Source organism: Mirounga leonina, unplaced genomic scaffold (genome assembly GCF_011800145.1).
Source record: "Mirounga leonina isolate KUSES-001 unplaced genomic scaffold, KU_Mleo_1.0 Mir_126, whole genome shotgun sequence".
Taxonomy (NCBI): domain Eukaryota; kingdom Metazoa; phylum Chordata; class Mammalia; order Carnivora; family Phocidae; genus Mirounga; species Mirounga leonina.
Window position 1 is genome coordinate 588043 of NW_023270314.1, and position 9830 is coordinate 597872.

General features: G+C 40.8%; 1 protein-coding gene across 1 annotated transcript in view; it reads right to left on the bottom strand.

Annotated features, from left to right (window-relative positions):
- TMTC2 (transmembrane O-mannosyltransferase targeting cadherins 2) overlaps positions 1-9830 on the bottom strand; it is a 392764-nt gene that overhangs the window by 242974 nt on the left and 139960 nt on the right. The gene's annotated exons all lie outside the window — the stretch shown is intronic.

The following is a 9830-nucleotide window of genomic DNA, read 5'->3' on the forward strand; positions in this document are numbered from 1 at the left end:
CATGTGTATGATGAGATCCCAGGTACGCAGGATTAATGCAAATGAGCCTTATGGAAGGCTTTACATATAGATTGAATTCAGATCCTCCCCGTAATGCCAGAACACTACAATTAGGGCTGTATTTCTTTTCCTCAAAAGCTTTGTTTGAATGCAAATACACTTGAAGAATAAATGCAGCTTATATCAGTGGTTTAAGACTTACCGTAGTAGTTGTCAAACAACTGCCCTAAAAATCATGCGGTATCCTGGCTTAAAATGCAGATGACAGGCAGCTGGTTGATGTGAGGTCTGGGAATCTGCATTTTCTAAAAGGCACAGCCCATGGGATACTAGGGATCCTGGTGCAGAGATGTGCTTAAAGCAAGGACTAGCTCCCTAGTAGAAATAAACTTAAGATAGAATATCTGTGCCCAGAGCAATGCTTCTCATACATATAAATCATGGGGGATGGGGGTCTTGTTAACAGGCAGTAGGTCTGGGGAGGAGCCAGAGATGCCACAGTTCTAACAAGCTCCCAGGTGATGCTGATGCTACTCGTCCTTGGGCCACACTTTGAGTAGCAAGGGAGGGCTGGGGAGGCCAGGAAGAAGCTCTCTCCCCCATCCAAATGTTTCCCTCTCTCCTTCATTCTAGAAAACTTCAGCCTTCCCCACTCTGAGTTCTCACAGGACTTACAATCATCTCTAGCAAGTATCTCGTGTCCTGCTTTTGAGAATTCGTACTTCCATGTTTGCAGGTCTGGGATAGCCAAACAGACTTCAAAAAAGAATAACCTAGTATTTGCCGAGAGCTTGCTTTCTGCCAAGCACCATAATTGTCTCCTTGGCTCTATCTTCTTTAATCCGTAGAGTAACTGATGAAGTAGGTATTATCTCCATCTCTCAAGTGAGCAAATTCTGGTTGAAAACCAGTAACGGTTCCAAAAACACAGTTGGAAATAGCAGGGTAGAGTTCCCTGGCCCGTGCTCTTTCCACTCTTTTCGGATTCCCAAAATGTGATCTCCAAACTAGTGGAAGTATGCGAGAAGATACACACGGGCGAACCCTGTAAAAATTGTAATGGTCATACTTGTTTTAATGTGTATTTGAAAGGAAATTTAATTATCAAATCAAAGCTGGATTTCATAGCTGTTTGCTCAGAATGAGGCTGTTAAAAATTAAAAAGTCAATGTAGAGACAAATATTAAGGAATCAAGAGTACTGGTATATGTGGACAAGGTACAAATGTTGGCATGTAAATGATTCAGCAAGGAGGATCCTTGCTCTCGGCCATTACACCCTCCAGAGAATAGGGGGGCATCTGGACTGTTTTGCATCCTTAGTCCCTCTCTGTATTTACAGAACACAGTGGAGGATCATGAATTAGAAGAACAGAGAAATGACGGGCGCCTGGGTGGCTCAGTTGGTTAAGCAACTGCCTTCGGCTCAGGTCATGATCCTGGAGTCCCGGGATCGAGTCCCACGTCGGGCTCCCTGCTCAGCAGGGAGTCTGCCTCTCTCTCTGACCCTCCCCCCTCTCATGCTCTCTATCTCATTCTCTCTCTCAAATAAATAAATAAAATCTTAAAAAAAATGAGATGGTCAAGATACTCCATATATAGAGACCTCTTGACTAGTCTGATGTCAGGGCTTTTTGAGGGGTGTGGGCATGTGTTTGCTGAAGAATATACGACAGAAAGCCACCTGATGTCTTTTATGTCTAGCCCCTCCACCCGTTCTGCCTTTCACTGTGAGACAGGGTGATCAAAGGAATTTCCACATGAATATGACCAAAACCCAGGTTGGCAAAAAGCCCTGGATTGAGGGGAAACATGCCTGAATCACAGCTCTGTAATTTACCTGAGTGTCCTCAAAATCAAGAAAATGCAACAGATTCAAATAGATTAAGACACCCATCCAAGGTGACACAGCCAGTGGAAGTAACAGCATTCTAGCTGGAATAAAATGATGGGGTAATGCTGGTTTTCACCTGCTTCTCTAAATTGCTTCCCAGTTAACCTCTCTGAGCTTCAGTTTCTGTGAAGATAATAGTTGTTGTTGTTTTTTTTCAAAGATTTTATTTACTTAGAGAGAAAGAACACGAGTGGGAAGAGGGGCAGAGGGAGAAGCAGACGCCCCGCTGAGCAGGGAGCCCTACTTGGGGCTCGAAGGCAGACACTTAACCGATTGAGCCACCCAGGCTCCCCTGTGACAATAACAGCTTTACCATGAAAGCAGTTAATAAACACTTGTAATTGTTCACTTATCTTCTATGTACAAAAGCAAAGAACGGTCTTGCCAATACGTGAGTGTCCTGGAGACCTAGTGCAAATGACATCTGGCCTCTGTGAGCTGCTGGTGTTATTATTCTATAACGACGGGGGTACAGTGCTCAAAAACTCCCTTATTAAAGTCAGCGTGATGCACAGTCTCTGAAATTAGATGCATTAGGGGTTAGAATTAAAATGTATCAACAGTAGTTGATGATTATCTTTTTTGAGCCAAACACCATGCTAGTCCTTCTACATAAATTATCTGTTCATGAGAACAAGTTGACTTTTCTAGATGCTCAATAAAAAGGCTGAAGGTTTATTAAAATCATGTCTTATAAAGTACTCAACGTGGCAGAGATAGTAGTTCTTCATTTCTGATCTCCCCTTTCCCATACTCATAGCTCTTCACTTTTTAGCTGGGAACATGGTCATCTGGGAAAAAAAAGTTTAATTTCCTATTTTCCCTTGCTGCTAAATACAGTCCTGTGACTAATTTTTGGCCAGTGCTACATACTACTTCCAGAAAGTGTCCTTAAAAAAAAAAAAAAATAGCTTAGCATTCTTCCCTCCTTCCACCACTCTCCCTCATTCTTGCTGAAGCATAGATGTAATAGCTAGAGTTCCAGCAGCCATCTTGGCCCATAAGGAATCCTTAGGACTAGAAGTCATGCCCACAGAGCACAGCAATAAGACTGAAGAAAATTGGGTCCTTATTATGGTAACCACACCAGCCCTAAGCTAACTACCTCCCCATTTTGTGAACATGAAAAATAAATCGCTATCTTGTTTAAACTGTGATATTCTGGGTGTTAGGTAGAAGCAGCTGAATCTAGTCATCAGTGAAATCCTTTGTTAACAGAAGACCTACTATATCACAGTGGTTTGATTTTCCATATTTATTTTTATTTTTACAAGTCTCCGTGTATCGACTGTGTATTAAATGAATTTCCATATAAATTGGCTTTTAAGATATTAGAAACAGATGTTACTCTGGATCCATTAAATTAAAGCACCCTGCTTTGACATTCATCAAGAGTCTAACCCAGAAGTAACTGCTTAAGCCTTGATGGGTTATAATTAAAATTTAAAGAAATATGAAAAACTGCCAAACTGCCAAACAGTGTTGTCAGAGAGAGCAGATTTCAAGTAATTCACAATGAAAAGCCAACTGGCCTCTACTAAACATTAACTCAGATATTGACGTGAATTTCTCTAATATCAACGCAGAAACACACAGACTATCAAAGTCAGGGCAGTAGAAAGCTCGGTAGCAAAGCATTCTGGGAGGCGGCTTTGCTAACAAACTGAGGAAGGCTGGAAAGCACATTTTGTTCAGGACCATACTTCACCCTTTCACTGGCAGATCCAGATAGGATAAAGAACCATGTTCCCCAAACCAGGATTTCTACGTGCTCTTAGTTCAGCTCCATAACCAAATCCGCAAAGACTTTTCTCTGCAAACATGCCTGCTTTTAAAAAGCTGCGCAAAGTTGCCAGAATTTCTTAGATTTAGAGCAATAAATCTAGTAATCTGCAGCAGCCAACAAGATATACTATACATCCAACTTTCACAAAACAAGGGCATCAAAACGAAGAATTAACAAATCTCATAATTACACCATGAGAGAAAACTTTGATGAGACATAGGCCTAGACTTAAACTGTGGAAAAAAATGTAGAGGGCAGTTTTATTGGAACAAAGAAGTGGGAGATCAAAGTAACACCTTAGCCCTGTGCAAAACATATCCTACTAAGGGAGACTTTAGTATGATAAAATTCTCTGATGGGTGTTATCTGCTTAGGCAGGTTTTTATTTAACCAATGAATATTATGACAGAAGAACATGAAATAAGACTACATTGCATGGGCTTTAGTATATAAGTCATGTCACACATGCAAGTCAGTGATAAGGGATGCATGACGCATCCCTCACATCATATTCAGAAAAATACGAACCCGAAGGGCCTTAATAGAATCTAAATAATCTGCCAGCAAAATGAGAAGTAAAGGTAGCTGCTCAACACTAAGCATAATAGATGTTCACCCATTTGCATTTTCTTACAAGAGTCCGAAATGGAAAGAGTAAAACCTCTTCTGCGACTTCTCAGCTAATGAAAAACCTTAACTCAAAACAAAATTTCAGGCTGATATAATTTCTTAGGTTACTGCTGTGAATTGGTGTTGAAAATTCAGAAAGACACTAAGGAATTAGGAAATTTTCCATTCCGGGAAAGGTGAAGAACATCGGAGCAGCAGATGTGAAAAAGAAACAATTGCCGGCAGAATCCTCCAGAGAATACACGACTGAGAGACCGTCTTTTGAAGCAAAAAGGTCCAGTCCCTCAAGTCCTCAAGGAGGTCTTAACCTGTTCCAGTTTTGTTCATTTGTGGCTCTTTGTTTTTGCTGCCTTATGATTTTTCCTTTAGGAAATGTTGACAAAGGCCAACACTATTGTAAAGCTGATGAATGGGGTGACACCGCCATCCTAACTGTCCTTGTGTGTGTTTCTCTCACCGCTGTTCTTTCTGTCCATTGACCTTTTCAGTCACAAATACCATAAATGATGACCATTAGTCCGTCAGAGCAGAAACAATGCTTCCATTCTTCAAAGACCAAATGGCACGTTCTTCCAAAGTGCTTTCAATGGTTCTACTAAAAGGTAAGTAAAGGCCAAACTTTTAATTAAAAAAAGAAAAAAAAATTCAAATGATGGGTTGAAGTTTGTTGTACAAAAGAGTGACAAAAAAGAATGGCTTTTGCTGACTTGCCCTGCTTCAGTGCTACCCAAGGATGCCTGGCTATGTCCTGGAAGGACAGTGAACTGCAGAAGGTAAGAAAATTGACTCTAGGGGCGCCTGGGTGGCTCAGTTGGTTAAGCGACTGCCTTCGGCTCAGGTCATGATCCTGGAGTCCCAGGATCGAGTCCCGCATCGGGCTCCCTGCTCGGCAGGGAGTCTGCTTCTCCCTCTGACCCTCCTCCCCCTCATGCTCTCTGTCTCTCATTCTCTCTGTCTCAAATAAATAAATAAAATCTTTGAAAAAAAAAAAAAGAAAAGAAAATTGACTCTAGAGCCGATGACACTAGAGTGCAAGGTACCTGTTTTCTTATCTGTAAAATAAGGGTAATAACTGTACCTGCCTTACGGGATCATTGTGGGAAGTAAATGAGTTAGTAAGCAAAAAGTAAATTGTTATATGTAATAGAATACATATATTGGACATAATATATGTAATATGTCAACTGCTATCATTATTAGTATTATTACCTTCAACACCAAACGAGTGATGCTAGTCATCAACGCAAACATAGTGCTCTTCATTATGTTTATAGACTTCAAAATCTGTGGATCATGGTCAGAGAATCTCACTTAAAATTCCTTTAAGCTTTAATGACATTCTCAAGATAATAAACATTTATGAACTTACCTTTGGTCTTTAACACATTAGTCTTCTGAGTTTCCTCCTACCTTTTGGGCTACCTCTTTCTAACTTTCCTTGGCTAGCATCTCCTTCACATTTTTCTCCCAAAGGTGGATGTTTCTCCCCTGGTTCTGTTCCCTGACCTTCTTTCTCTCTATACTTCCCACCTCTATGGTCAATCATCTCTGACACCCCCAACTCAAGAACTGCCTTGCCCACCTATACCTCCAGCCTGGGTGTTGCTCATGAGCCTCCGCTTCTAACTGCCCAGGTGGTATCAACACCCAAATGGAAGGAAGAGTAATGAAATCCTGGTTCCTTTAGGACCCCCAGGAGTACCACCTTTGGCCAGTTAGCCTCTCTAAGCTTAGCGTCCTTACCTATGGTTGGTAGATAATAACAACACATCTCACAAACTGTTGTGTTGAACATCAAACGAAGCAACATTAACTTAAAATGTTTGAAAATCACAGGACCTTGGGGAACCTTGGTGGCTCAGTTGGTTAACCATCTGACTTTGGCTCAGGTCATGATCTGAGGGCCCTGGGACTGAGCCCTGCATCCAGCCCTGTGTCAGGCTCTGTGCTCAGTGGGGAGTCTGCTTCTCCCTCTCCCCTCCCCCCCAACCCATGCTCACGTTCTCTTTCTCAAATAAATAAAATCTGTAAAAAAAAAAAAAAAAATACAGTCTGTGTAATGGATACTTGCTGTTGTTTGGGGCCACTTCTACCCCTAGTTAACAGTGTCCTGTTTTTGGTTTTCGTTTTTTTCTTTCAAGAATAGCCCACATTTACTCTCAGTCCATATGGACAGGGTGAGGCTGTCTTTACCTCCTGATGAAAGGTCACCATATGATTTGGCCAATTAGTTTACTATAACCCATCCTCATTCCTGGCTGTGACAACTGATTTAGCAGCAAGCCAGATCAATCAGAGTCAAATACAGCCCCCAAAGTCTACTGAGAAAGAACATCTTTTGAGAATGAGATGAAATCCTAGGACTGCTAAAGAATTGCCTAAAGACAGAGCCTGCCTAAGAATAAAGCCAAAACCAAAGAACCCAGATCTAGGAGACAAAGAGGCCATTTCTACTGCAGCTGGATCCCATCATGCCTGAAGCTAACACTGTTAACTAAACCACGCGAAATGCCCCTTACTCATAAGTTAATTTGAATTGTCATTCTGACATCTACAACCAAAAGAGTGCTAAACAAAACAGCACATTGGAATTATCAATATTGTTAGTTGTCCTTTCAGTATGTTAAGCTTAGTAAGACTGAACCCAAATAATTTTCCTCACAATCCATCCCCTTTGTCGTAGAAGTCCCTTATTAAATACTGTCATTCCTCCAACACTGTCATCAAGGTTGTGCATGAGGGCTCCTTCTCTCTTTGCTCCTACATCCATTTTTAAATTTGTTAAGGATATTTTTACACTATTCAGAACCTCAGAGAATATCCAACTTGCAAGTTTCCCTTGAATCTGCCTCTTAACTTCTCTGTTGTAGTCTCATTCAGGCTTTTATCATTTCCTGCCTGTACTGCTTAGCATGCTTACTAAAACCGCCTGTTCATTTTTCTTTCCTTCGTTAGGCTTGACTCCCTTCATGGAAGGAATTATGCCCTATGTTTTTTTCCCCAGGGCCCAACGCATATTAGGCTCATAGTAAATATTTGTTAAACTGAAGTAAATAGTTATCCCTGACTGCCTTCTTTCCCTCTTTGATCTACTATACGCATGCTGCGGAGAGAGAAACCTCCTGAAATATAACTCTAACACCACTACTCTGCTCCACAAAAACCCCTCATCATGCCCTATTTCTTACCATAATAAACACCCTTCACAGCCCAGCATTCATAACCATCCCTATTATGCCTTCTGGGCCAATCTCCCATTACTTCTCCATAGGCATCTTAATGTCATCCAAACCTCCCAGCCTCTAGGCCTTTGCTCAAATCATTTCTTTCCTTCCTCTGCCTGGACTGCTGTTCTTCACCCAGTTACATCTGTCCAAATATGCTTCAATCCCCTATGATTAATGTCACAATCTCCCCAAAGTCTTCCCTAGCTATTGTTGCAAATATGCTTGATTTTGACTTTGAATACTGACACATTCCCATTAATCACATTGACTTCTTACTACAATTAATAGAGATCCTAAATGGGATGACATGTGGAAGATATTTTGGAAGGAGTAGGAGGAAATAAACTCATTGAAAATGGGGCACAGGTAATTCTAATATTCCCTCTTCCATCCCCTGCTGAAAATCACTGCCCAAAAAAAGGAGTTTTGTCATAAGAAAATTATTTACTCAAAAAAAACAAACAAAAAAAAATCATTTACTTGCTCATATATTCATTTATTCAGTGATGGACTAGACATCATAAAGGGCACTGTGGATAGAATAGTGAGCAAAACAGACTCATCAATTTTGAGAAACAGCTTAGTAGAGGAGGCAAGTATATAGACAATTTCACTGTAGTATGAAAATACTACTCTAACATGAAATCCTGACTGCTATAGGAGAACAAAACAGACTCCCAGTAGTCTTAGAAGATCCAAAGCTGGGATGCCTGAGTGGCTCAGTCGGTTAAGCGTCTGCCTTCGTCTCAGGTCATGGTCCCAGCGTCCTGGGTTTGAGCCCAGAGTAGGGTTCCCTGCTCAGTGGGGAGTCTGCTTCTCCCTCTGCCTCTGCCCCTGGCTTGTGCTCTCTCTCGCTCTCTCTCAAGTGAATAAATAAAATCTTAAAAAAAGAAGTAGAAGATCCAAAGCTTCCTGAAGAAAAGCATGTCTACATACATGGAAGGAGCTACACGAAGGAGTAAGGGAGTTGTGGAGATGTTGCCAGGCTGATGGTCAATATTTTCAAAGACCATGAGTCAGAACAGAAGGTGGTAAGCTTGGGATCTGAAAAAACACAATAGGTTAGTTTGCTGGAGTGAAGTTTGAGGGATGGAGTAAAAGGAAATCACTGGCATTACTCTGTCTTGCATTACAGTCCTTCATGGGATGGAGGGGAATTTGGCTAGATACCAATCTCCCTAATGGTCTTTGGGTTTGATTCAGCCATTGTCTTATTAGGACCTGCTTTATTTCCCCAATGCACTGTTAACTTTTAAGAAGTAGAAAAGCATCTAATTTATCTTTTGGAGTCTAGCACACAGTAGGTATTCAATATATTTCTGATGAACTGAATTCTAACTAGAAATGATTGGTACCGATAAGCTGCACTCACCTTTTAGAAAAATTCTTTTAAAAATTCTTCATTGTTTTAAGTATATAGGAAATTATCACTTTCATCTAAAAATAGTTCACTCACTCTGGGCACTAACCTCTGCTCATTCAATGATAATTAACTGTGAAAAACCATCAGGTTAATTGGCTTACCCAAATGTCTTTGGCATTCATTTGCCACTTAACCTGTAATCCCTTCATTAGAGTCCCTCTTTAGGGATAAGCCATTATATTTAGAGAGCTCCAGTTAATATGTAAATACTTGGCTAACAGGAGAGGGGAATGAGAAATACTATAACATCTAGAGCCTGTCTCAGTTTGGGGATAAGGGATGTGTTTCAGATTCCTTGAGGAATCTAAGTTAAGGCAAGTAAATTTCAGTGTTGGGTGCTGGACTGGCAGGAGCAGTATTAAGTTTCAAGGTCCCAGCAGAAATAGAAGGCACTAAGTTTTTGGATGAATTTATCATTACACATGTAACACATTACTAAGCTTACTTGTTTCTATCTTATTCTCCCCCCACTAGATTGTAAACCCTTCAATGGCAGAGATGATGACTTCCTAAACAACTAGCACTAAAAATTTTTTTTTTTTTTTAATTGCCACCCTGTAGATGCTGAATGAAAAGAGGCTGCTGGAGTAATAAAAGGCCTGTTGTCAGACATCCAACAGACAGGGCCCCCGAGTAATTGCTTGCTTTTTGTGCAAAGTAAGTCAGAGAATGCTCAGCCCTGTTACTAAAGGAACATTTTTCGTGGACCCCTCTTCCATGCCTTTAGGAGTTTTTCCTATGAGTAATAAAGGAGTTTTATGAACTTCATCTAACACAGCAATGCTCCCCTGCACCACGCTCAATGATCCCCGAAAGAAAGAAAGAAAGAAAGAAAGAAAGAAAGAAAGAAAGAAAGAAAGAAAGAAAGAAA